Raw genomic sequence first — 10,838 nt, forward strand, 5'->3', positions numbered from 1 at the left:
AAGAGCAGAAAACTCCTTAGAGAGCCCCAAAATGAGCTCATAATTTTGCTAATGACTTGAGAGATACTGTGAAATATGGATGCACGCTTCTTGCACTAACCACCCCTTTTCCATGCTTGCTTTTGACCTTTCTCTTTGCCTAAAAAAATCCTTTAAGTTCTTCATGAATCATGTGAGGAAGAATATCCATCAACAAGAATGTGCAACATTGCATAGGGATAATTCTTCTATCAAGTGTACCACAAGATGTAGCTGACTCGTGTGGGAAAGTTCTCCTCAATCATACACACTACCTCCATTGCCATACATCAATAGTGGATGGATGTATCTCCTTGGAACTTATGTAACCAAGGTGGAGATGAATCAATTTATCTAGCAAAACCAACCCTCAAACTAGCACAATAACAAAATAAAACCATATTTAAATTTTTCTTGCACATATCTCACCATCGCCCCCCATTATTTAAATGGCCTCGCACACATTTTGACCTCCACACCCGCTAATGCAAATGGGAAGAATGAACTATATATACCGTCACCTCCAATATAGGTACCATCTCCTCAAAATTTGGAGCTTTGGCACTAAATCCAAGAATGTCCAGCATGGACGTGGTGAAGGACATGATGTACGTCTGCAACTTCCTCTGTTGCTCTGAGTCTGCTATCAAATCTAGATGCACTATATCCATTTGCGCTGCTTGCAAGTTGATCCTTAAATTTTTGACCCCTATGGTGGGCATGTTTTCCTGGCACAATTTGTCCTTCTTTGCCTTGTCATTTAATTGTTGGCTCTATCTACCGCTGCCTTAGCTGCCAACAACATATGTCAACAGTTAACTAGCTGACGCGAACTGTAGCTCACTGATGGTGACCCATGTGCATGGTAAAACTAAACAAATAAAGACCCCAGAGCCTTGGGATTATGCGAGATCAAATGCAGGTTGGCTGCACCCTGCCGAAATTTGTGGGCACTTCAAATATGATATCCACCGTGTGCTGTTCCTTTAGAAGGGTCGACAGACCGTCTTTTAATCTCTCGGTCTAGCAAGCTTGCCCTATTTCTCCACATTGCACAAGACACTTGCTATGAACTCTGTCCAATTCATGGTGAAGGCTTCCTTGTTCGTGGCATTTTTCACAGCCTGGCAATGTTTGAGCGCGAACCCCTTTGCAAAAACAAAGCCCCAAACTGATTGTTGGGGGATGCCTCCTAGTAATACGGGATAATGAAAATCCATCCCTTCCTCTACAAGGGCTGGGTCTCATATGTTTCTGCATTTCACCCTTTAATCCTTCGACTTTCTTGACTCTGTAATAAATACAATGAGCTATTCCCGTTCTGGCAGGTCCTCGTCACTTAGCCTGCGTGGATTCTTGCTTGTCATGCTTAACCCGTAAACCTCGTGAAACTCTTTCACAGTTTGACAGAACCTCATCTCTGGGAGCTCACTCAATGAGCGAGACATTTCTGCTGATTCGGGCATGTGACAGAGAGCGCTTACAAAGACAGAGATCGCAACACAAATAGAGAGGAAGCAAGTTTGCAAGCAACGAGAGAGGTGAGGTGAGAGCTCAATAATACTGAGAGAGAAAGCGGGTTTGCAAGATGACAAAGAGCGGTTACAACTAAAGTGGTGGCTTCATGATGTTTAGAAATTGTCCCATGAAGTGGGCATTTCAAACATGCAAGTTATAACTCACTGTACATAAACATATATCCCCCCCCCCCCCATATTCTATTTTCTAACAATCATTCTAGCACTCTTGAAATGTGCTATTTTTGTGCTACTTTAGTACATGTTTTTTAGCACAAAAAGACATGCATACACCCTTATATATGCTAATTGTGAGCTTGTACTATGGAAGGTGGTTACTCAGGACGTTCACCGATCAAGGATGCAGTCCTAGATTGCTTTGCTAATACTGGGATCTTGGCCAGAGAATTCAGGATATTGCAAATAACATTGCATTAGCGTGGAGAGCGATGCAGTATGCCTTAGTTCTTGTCTACAACCACTTATGTATGTTCACGATGATTTGGGTCAACAAATTTTCAAAGGTGAGGTTAGTGAATATGCTTGACGTGAGCAATAAAGGGACATGGGGGCATCGTCTCCACATGTTCCTCACCCATATCCTCCACCCGCCCCCGTACCCACCCATGAGCCCAACACAGTCAAGTACCTCATCATGGCCACCTAGTGTTCGAAGGGAGCCCCATCGACATGTCATGCTATCCGTTGTGGGTTCTTTTACAATGCCCTCATCATGGGCAGCACATCTCGAACTTGCAAGGCCACTATTCTGAGGCTATTTCCACTTGCACCTACACCATTTGGTAGAGCTCCCTACCTTATACCACCTTCCTTATTCCACTTGCACCTGCGGCATCCTTATTACTAATGTATTTCACTTGCTTGTAATGAAAGAAATATATTGTTTAAGACATTATTGTGATGCACTCTTGTACACTCAAATGATGTCAATGGCATTTTTTAAAGCTTCTCCCGTGACCATTTAGGTCATTAAATTGACAATTTAATGAGATGGATCAAGATGGGTAGAGATCTAATAACCCCACGAAGAGAGATTGTGAGTGAAAGAGAGTTTGAGTGAGATCTGAAAATAATTATTTTTAAGTCTAAAATAGTTATTTTTGTGCTTAAAATAGTTATTTCTATTTCTGAGAAGTTATAAATATAGTAGAGATTTCCATGTTCCAGTACTCTTCTTTTAGGTAGACATCTTGAAGAACTATTTTGTGCAAGGTTACTGTAAGCCTCTAATATGGACATAAGTACAGTAAGAAGGTATGATTACAAATTAACTAGTTTCTGCTGAGGGAAGAACATTATTCCTAACTTGGGGATAAGCAAATATACATTGTGCGCTACCATAGAATTTACAAACACTTCTAGGATGATTTTGTATGTGTATTATTTTTGTTTAAGTTTTCTTTGATTTTTAATGATATTAATATGACATTAATATTTTATGATATTAATATGACATTAATATTTTATGAATGCAGATTTTGGGTCATCCTCTGGGACACTGCCTCCTCCCACTCTTCCTGTGCGTCCATCTGTAGTTGCGAGAGGAGATGGTTCCTCTTCTTCCACATCATCTACGACACTAGGCGACTCACAAACATATTACGTTAAAAGAATCCCATGTTGGTGTGCAGCATGCCATGGCACTCATCGACGAATGCGACACATATGTTTTGCCCATATGGAGCAGTATGGTCCATGTCCTGATATGCCACCGCAAGAGGAACGGGAGCATCCCATGGTAAGTGATGTCATTTTAGAACTATGTATAAATTCATATCCAAGTTTACTCTGCACTATTAATCGTGTTCCATGTGTGTCTCACCCTTCATATAATCAACAATGCTGTATTATTTAGGACGTACCAGTTCTACATCCTCGATTTCATGAGGATTGTGAAGACCATGGAATTGATCCTTCATTCCTTCCACACACACGATATGGTCAAGCCATTTTTCAGTTGCAAATGGAGGCATCATCAACTTCTTTGCCCCTCGATGCCCAATCAAAGACATTGGGTAATCATCCATTGCATGATCGTCTTCTATCTCTCATTCAAACGTACGATCATAGACGCTATGGAGGATGGTTGGGAGCAGCCCTTCCATTAGAGACAGAGAGGTTTTCAACTTTTGGGGTGCTCGATATGTGATTGCACCATCTACCATTCCCAATGGTGGACGAGGTCTCTTTATTGCACAGGATTTACGCGTGCCCGCAAACTCAGAGGTGACTCTTATGTCATTTTGTGGGCCCATTTATGGTTGGGACGCATGGCATGCACTTGTTTGCTTTATCAAAAGTATGACAACATATGGGCTTTGTGCTAATGCGGCCTCGCTCACCGAAAGAAACATTAGATATAATTGTGGATCGCGGCTTTATATTGATGGAAGACCCTATGCTCAAGGAAATATAGCAGGGCTAATCAATAGTAGTAGAGGGAGAAATGAGAGAACAAATTGTAACTTTATGGAGTGTGAGAATAGTCACGAGCCATGTTATATGATTAGAGATGTACCCATATATATAGTAGTGTGTGCTACAAGATCATTACAAGCTGGCAAGGAATTATTTGTAAATTATGGATGGCGTCGGCCATCACCAGCTCCTCTTTGAGAATGAAATTTGAGATAAAGTGTCGGCCTCTTAAATTATGTATGTTTCAAATAATGTATCCAGCTTTGTAGCCCAATCAGCATTTAATTTTGACAAATATTTGATGATATATTTCATTGTCTCGTTAGTAATACAACTAAGGGTATTCTAGTGTCTTGTCTAAGGATATCTTGAGTATAGATTTTTGCTGCTAATATGCTTGAATTGTGTTGTAAAAAGGGTTTTAATGTTATGATTATATCACTTAATAATTCGATTGTTGTTACTTTAAATCATTTCTTCATGTAGACTATGTTTATACATGCAGTGTCCAGATGTTGAGGGTGTATCTAGCTCTCACCGAAGTCACCATATCTTGCCAGAGGAGTACATGAGGCTTTTACGTACACAAGATCCAAGTACATATCAATGACTTAGAGATGAGTACAATGCAAAATGCAGAGAAAAAGCGACCAATGAGGGACATGTTGATGATGACATCAATGAGTTTATTGGAGAGAAGAACAATCAGACAACGAAACCACAGAGATGTTATGTGGGCAAGGGGTCCCACTAAAGATAAGTGCTGAGAAGAGGGAAGCGCTTAGTACTTTTGTGGTGTATAACTCAGATTGCATGCAAAAATGGATTGACAAGCATGACAAAGAATGCAAAGAGAGAAACCAGAGAAGTAGGGCATCCAAAAAGGGTCGGAGTGCACCTCCAACGATTAGCCTAGAATGGTTGAATACACATATCAGAGAGACGCAAGGGCAGGGGTTTGAAATCTCACGAGAAGAGTTTGAGCTTAGCCTAGGATGCGACACCATGGTAAGTTACTCCAATGTTATATTTTAATTTGAATAATACTACATGTTTTTCTGGATTCTAACCATACATGTTCATGTGGTTCCCATGTGGTTTTAGGTCCGAGCTCACAGCAACATGTGGGTGTGCGGTCAGCATCTACGCGTCAAGAGGATTGATGATCTTCGTGTTACTCAGGACTCTTGCATCGTTGCGTCCTTTCATCAACTCTCTCGTGCAAGTGCTTGTGACACAAATTTGATTGAGGATGAGCTCGGCTACGTAGGGGATCTAGAGGGCATATACAAAATTAACTATCGTGTTATGAAACAGGTGTGCATGATTCGTTTCAAAATATTATGCAAACCAAATGATTGAAATATTCAGCATCTTTGAGTAACAAGTTTATATACATTATAATATTGCAGGTAATTTTGAAGGTGCGTTGGTTTCGAGCGGAGTACAAAGGAAAAAGGGCCACCTTGAGGCGCGAACAAAGCGGCTTTTGGTCCGTTGACTCATCGAAGCTCCTACGAGCAATCAAAGAGCCCTATCTCTTCCCGATGCATGCAACAAGCTTTCTTTTACAAAAAACCAACTGGCAATCCATGGTGGCAAATTGTTCATGTGAACCCTAGAAGTCGAAGATTGTTTGATACCAGCTTTTCTACTGAGCGTGAAAATACACCACACACAACAATGACCTCTACAGAGCCCGACAATACACCAGACACAACAACGACCTCTATATCACATGGGCAAGGAGATACAATTCTTCGCATTAGAGAAACAAATTTGATTTCACAAACAAATGTCACACCACCCTCAACGGATGATGAAGGGGATGATCTGGGTAAAGATTTATTGCATGATCTAGGAGAAGATCTACTAGAGGCTGACATTGAGCAAATCTCAGAATCCACCTCGAACAATGCTCCACTCCCTGATGGACTCGGCACATGCCTAACAGAGATGGAACTTCAAGAGGCTATGGCTGACAATGACGAGGTGTTCTTAGAGATTGATATCTTTGGCGAGGCATAGTTTCCAATTGTTGTTAAACAGCTTGGCTCATCAATTCAAAAGAAAATGGTAATGTGTTTCTATCTCGATATCCTTTTTTTTCATCGCTTGTGTTGATTGTACATGATACTAACTATATAGAGTGGGGTGGTAGGGGGAGCCTCTTGGTCTTAGAGTGGCCTTATGCTGCTACTTAGGGGTTCGATTCCCCTTAGGCTCGTGTTCTATAGTCATGAGTCCATGTACTATGCGTGTGTGTGTTTTGTCTTACATGCAAAAGTGTTGTGAAAAGAGCTGATCGTGAAGCTAATGCGCAATGAGCAGCTGATGTGGCTGATGATGTAACTGACGATGCTGATGTGGATCAAGAGCTGAGGTGGCAAATTAGCAATGACTTCTTTTAAAGCTGAGCATGCACGCTTTTTCTAGGCCAGCACTTTCTGTGTTTAGTCGTTATTTTGGGCTAGTGCTTTTTGCGCTAAGCTGGCCAGCTTTTATAAAGAAGTTATTAATAGCTTTAAAGTATGGCTCTGGGGCTGTATAAAAGGGTACACAAGCTGCACACAAAGAGGACCAGAGGTTGGTTAAGCTGCGCACATACAGAGGTTTAGTTTGGTTGTCACCAACCTGTATAAATTAACTTTAATACATACATTAATGACAATTACCAGAAGCATTAAAGTAGGACACCACAAGCTCCTAAACTTACTTAGAGAGAGGTTGTCTTGAAGTTACTGTAAGCTCTGTATGAGCACAAGTACAGTACAGTGGTATGATTAGGAGTAGTCAGCTTAAGCAAGGATAGCTCCTGGGCTACGGCTCATTCACTATTCTACTCAAGCGTGGATAAGAGAATACTAATGCTTAACCAGCAAAGCTGGGTGTGCAAGCATCTAGTTAGCAAGGCTGGACTTGAGAGGTTTCTGAGACAAGTAGGGGAGAGAGGGTATAAAACTGCTCATACCCTTTATACCTGCTTTATGCCGCCAGAAAGAACTCGCTTCTGCCAGAAGAAGCTGGCCTTTTTGACCAGTAAAGCTGCCCTTTTCCTCAGATGGCCACGAGGAAGAGCTATGCACAAAAAGAAGAATTGGTGGGCTGATTTGTGTGTGTGTAAGTGCGAGAGTATGTGAACTTTCTAGAGAACGTTTCAGGTGTTTGACGTTCCAAACTTTCTTTATTTAATTTAACAATAATTCAACCATATTACTCAAAGAAAGAAGTAGACTTGAATAACATAGCAAAGCAAATAATTGTACCGTGCATTGTTCCGTCGATGCTTTAGAAGCGTTTGCATCTCATGCAATACAGCGGTCTCGTCCCAACCAACGCCGAACTCCTGCGCGAGGATTGCCAACACATATTTCTTGTCATTATCATCTTGATCCCTACAATTTGAAAAAAAGTCACTTTAGTTAGATTTATTATTTGATATCAATGTATACAGAGATTTTAAAAAATACATGAAAGAATTGGACTTACTGCCAGTGGATGTGTATCTTGGGCATGTATGTGTGCACGAGCTCTCTCAAGCGGCGACGGAAAAGTGCCCCACCGTCTACATACTGCACTCGCCCACTCTGATTCACCTGAATGCTAATGGGCATCGTGCCCGATAGCATGCGAAGCTCCGAGGTGGCAGGTGGAGGTGCAGGAGGAGGCACACATGGTGAAAGGACTGGTGATGGTGATGGCTGACTACTACTACTACTGCTGCACAAAAAACACATATAATTTTTAAGATTCATTTTGGATGGTTTCATGAAAATTACACCTAGACACGGAGTAGATTAATGCATACCTCGAACGGCGGTGCCTCTCTGCCAAGGGAGTGCCCTTGGCATGTGTCAAAACACTGGGGCCCGACGTCTGCTGCACCTGCGTCTGCACCAAAAGCGTATGCACGGGTTGGGGTGTGCCACCACCTCCGGGAATAGGATCCCTCGAAGAGCCCTCCCCAAAGGCTACTGGCCGTACTAGTGTCGAGAGGTGAGTGATGATTTACTCAAGCTGGGGTACAGTCATGGCAGTGTACTCAATCATATCCTCCTGGATGGACTCTCTGTCTACCACCATTTGTCTCAAGATCCTCTTGATGACCATCAAGAGGGGAGCCTTTTCTTGCTCAGCCATAGCTATTTCAAGGAAAAAAAATTATAGTCAACTCATAAGAAAGAGAGAGCCAATAGAGATCATGCGTAAAGGACAACACAGTTATGTGCTTGGGCAAGAACTAAGGAAGTGCTAAAAAAGCCAGCAAGTACATGTCAACTTTTTTCTCGGAGGAAAAGTCGTGAAACCAAGGTGCACAGAGGCAACTACCACCTTGTTGTTGCCATACAATGGGCCTCATATAATTCTGAGTTGGGCCTTGAATATAGCTTCCCACAACCTCATTCACTACCATCCTCTTAGATTGAATTCTCTTTAGGTTTCCAAGCACCTCCTCCATTGTAGGCCGTTGATGGCCCTCAAGTGCCAAAGCAATGTATTGCTAGCTTTGCAACATCTAGAATGGATGCCAAGGCATTTGGATGAGTGCTTAATCTACAGTCGATAAGGTTTGAGAGGATCCCAGTTCTGAAACAAGTCTAGAAGTAATGGGCAAGTACGCCTAGCTTTGAGCCCAAGTCGGCTGGCATGGCAGTGGATGAGCTCAAGCAAGACAACATCAAAACTATACACATCGCTTTTATTGGTGAATTCACTGAATTGACAAGTGAGATGGTACTTAGGATCCAGGTAGTCATGAGTGCCCACCACTGTGCCGAAGGTGAGGTGGGTGGCACCTGAAGTGAGAAAACGTGAAGCACCGAAGTCAGCTACCTTAGGGTTGTATGACTTGTCGATGAGGATGTTGGTGGACTTTATGTCTCGGTGAAGAATGGGTGGGCATATCTTGTGGAGATGATTGAGTGCCGTTGCTGTGTCCACCGCAATCTGAAGCCGCTTTGCCCAACTTGAGACTAGTGGGCTTTTTGGAATGTCTCTGCTTGGGTGCAAGTGATCCCAGAGTGTCCCATTCGCCACAAATTCATAAACAAGCAGGGGCACTCGGGTCTCTGCACAGCAACCCAATAGCCGGACAACATTCTGATGTGTGGTCTTCCCTAACAAGAGTATCTCGGACACGAAGGACTTTATTTGGTCTTCTTCCCTATCCGCATCGTCCATGTTCTTGGCCTTCTTGATGGCCACCTTGCCATGGTTGGGTATGTTGCCCCAATACCTGTGCTGGCCGCCGTGAGCTTGGGATTGTTTAAAGCTGCTACAGTGCGCGCGAAACACGAAAGGAAATTGAACACACAAAGTTTTTTTAAAGATTTGGTCTCATAAAAAACCCAAAAAAAATGTGGGTTATGCATCGCAATTTCGATGCTTATGCCACTCATTTCCAGTTTGCTATGGTCGCTACTACGGTGGCATATACAACTGCATTTTAAAGGTCGCATAAGCATCCACAAAAGCGACCCCCGCTATTTTCTTCATATTTATATGAGGGTCGCTATGTATAGACCATTCTTGTAGTGCACTCTGGTTCTTTAGCCTTGCATTTTATGTCGACTGGATTCATTTTAATGCCATACACAGCTTGCCTCTTTCTGATCCCTTTTAATAATTTGGAAGCCTTTACTAATTGTAGCAGTGGGGATCTGGAAATTCTAATTCCTTGAACTTTACTCCCGTGAAGGTCAAGGAAAGAGATGGTTCCTGACAATGAATGTCAGCCTGATTCTTTTGGAGCCAATCCATTCCAAGGATTCCATCATATATTCCTAGGGGCAGGACTCTGAACTGGCACTCTGTTACGTTCCCATCTAGGCTAAACTGAATAAGGTCAGCCTCAAGGTGAGTGAAAAGAATCTTCCAAGTGGCTAATTCCACTTGCATAGGTTTCTTGTTTTTTGATTTAGGACTAATTTATGCAGACATCCTAGGGAAATAAAAGAATGAGTACTACATGTATCAATCAAAAGCTTAATTGCTTACCCTGGTACTCTGCTGGAGTCTGGAGGGCTGAGAATTGACGGTTATTCCCCTGATGCTCTATTGCTGCATAGATCTATCCTTTCTCTTTCTCTACTTCCTCAGCTATGTTGACTGCTCTTGCTGCTGCAGTCTGAGGTGGAACTCTCTCTCTTTGGTTATTCCAATTCTGGGAGGGAGTTCGGAGACTGCTTTGCATGGAGGCTGCAGAGGCTGAGTTGGCACTCTTCTTGGGTTACCCTGATTCTAGCACGAGGGACCCTGATTGGACTGATATGAAGGAGTCGGTCTCTGAACTCTCGGACCTTGGCTTCCTTGGCCCACTGAAGGAGATGGGAAATCCTTGAGCTGGTGCTGCCCAAATCCCTAACATCGGAAGCATTTGTTCTTGCTTCCAAGTTCTTCCCTTTGCATTTTGGAGAGAGCCGGAGTTCTTGAGAATGTACTTCAGGGGAAAGGTCTTCCTTCATTTCTGAAGCTTCCTGTCTCCACATTCTGGTTAGGACCTTGGTGTCTCTTAGGAGGCAAAAAGTTGGAAGAACTTCCCGGTGTCTGAAATCTTTTAAAGGATGAGGAAGCTGGCTTTGGCGGGACTTTCACGATGAAGGCTTTGGCAAAGTCCTTCGCCATTCTTACAACTTCAGCCACCATGGACGCTGGCTTGGAATTCTTGACCAGTGTATCCAAGGGTTTGTTCATTCCCCGAATGAACCTGGCCATGAGTTGCTCTTCATCTAGAGGTTGTGAATATTTGAGTAGAAGAGCGAAGGCCTGGTGATATTCCTCGATGGTTTTGCTCCCCTACTTTAGCTCCAAGAATTCGTTCATTTTGGTTTTCGAAAACCCAGGGGGACAAAATCTCTCCCTCAA

At 42.8% G+C, this 10,838-nt stretch overlaps 1 pseudogene; it reads right to left on the minus strand.

Annotated features, from left to right (window-relative positions):
- Window positions 1-8,528: 8,528 nt before the first annotated feature.
- On the minus strand, window positions 8,529-9,155 carry LOC147610953 (wall-associated receptor kinase-like 9 pseudogene; annotated as a pseudogene).
- Window positions 9,156-10,838: the final 1,683 nt, after the last annotated feature.

Source organism: Cibotium barometz, chromosome 48, assembly GCF_041138505.1.
Source record: "Cibotium barometz isolate CiBa-2024 chromosome 48, ASM4113850v1, whole genome shotgun sequence".
NCBI lineage: Eukaryota > Viridiplantae > Streptophyta > Polypodiopsida > Cyatheales > Cibotiaceae > Cibotium > Cibotium barometz.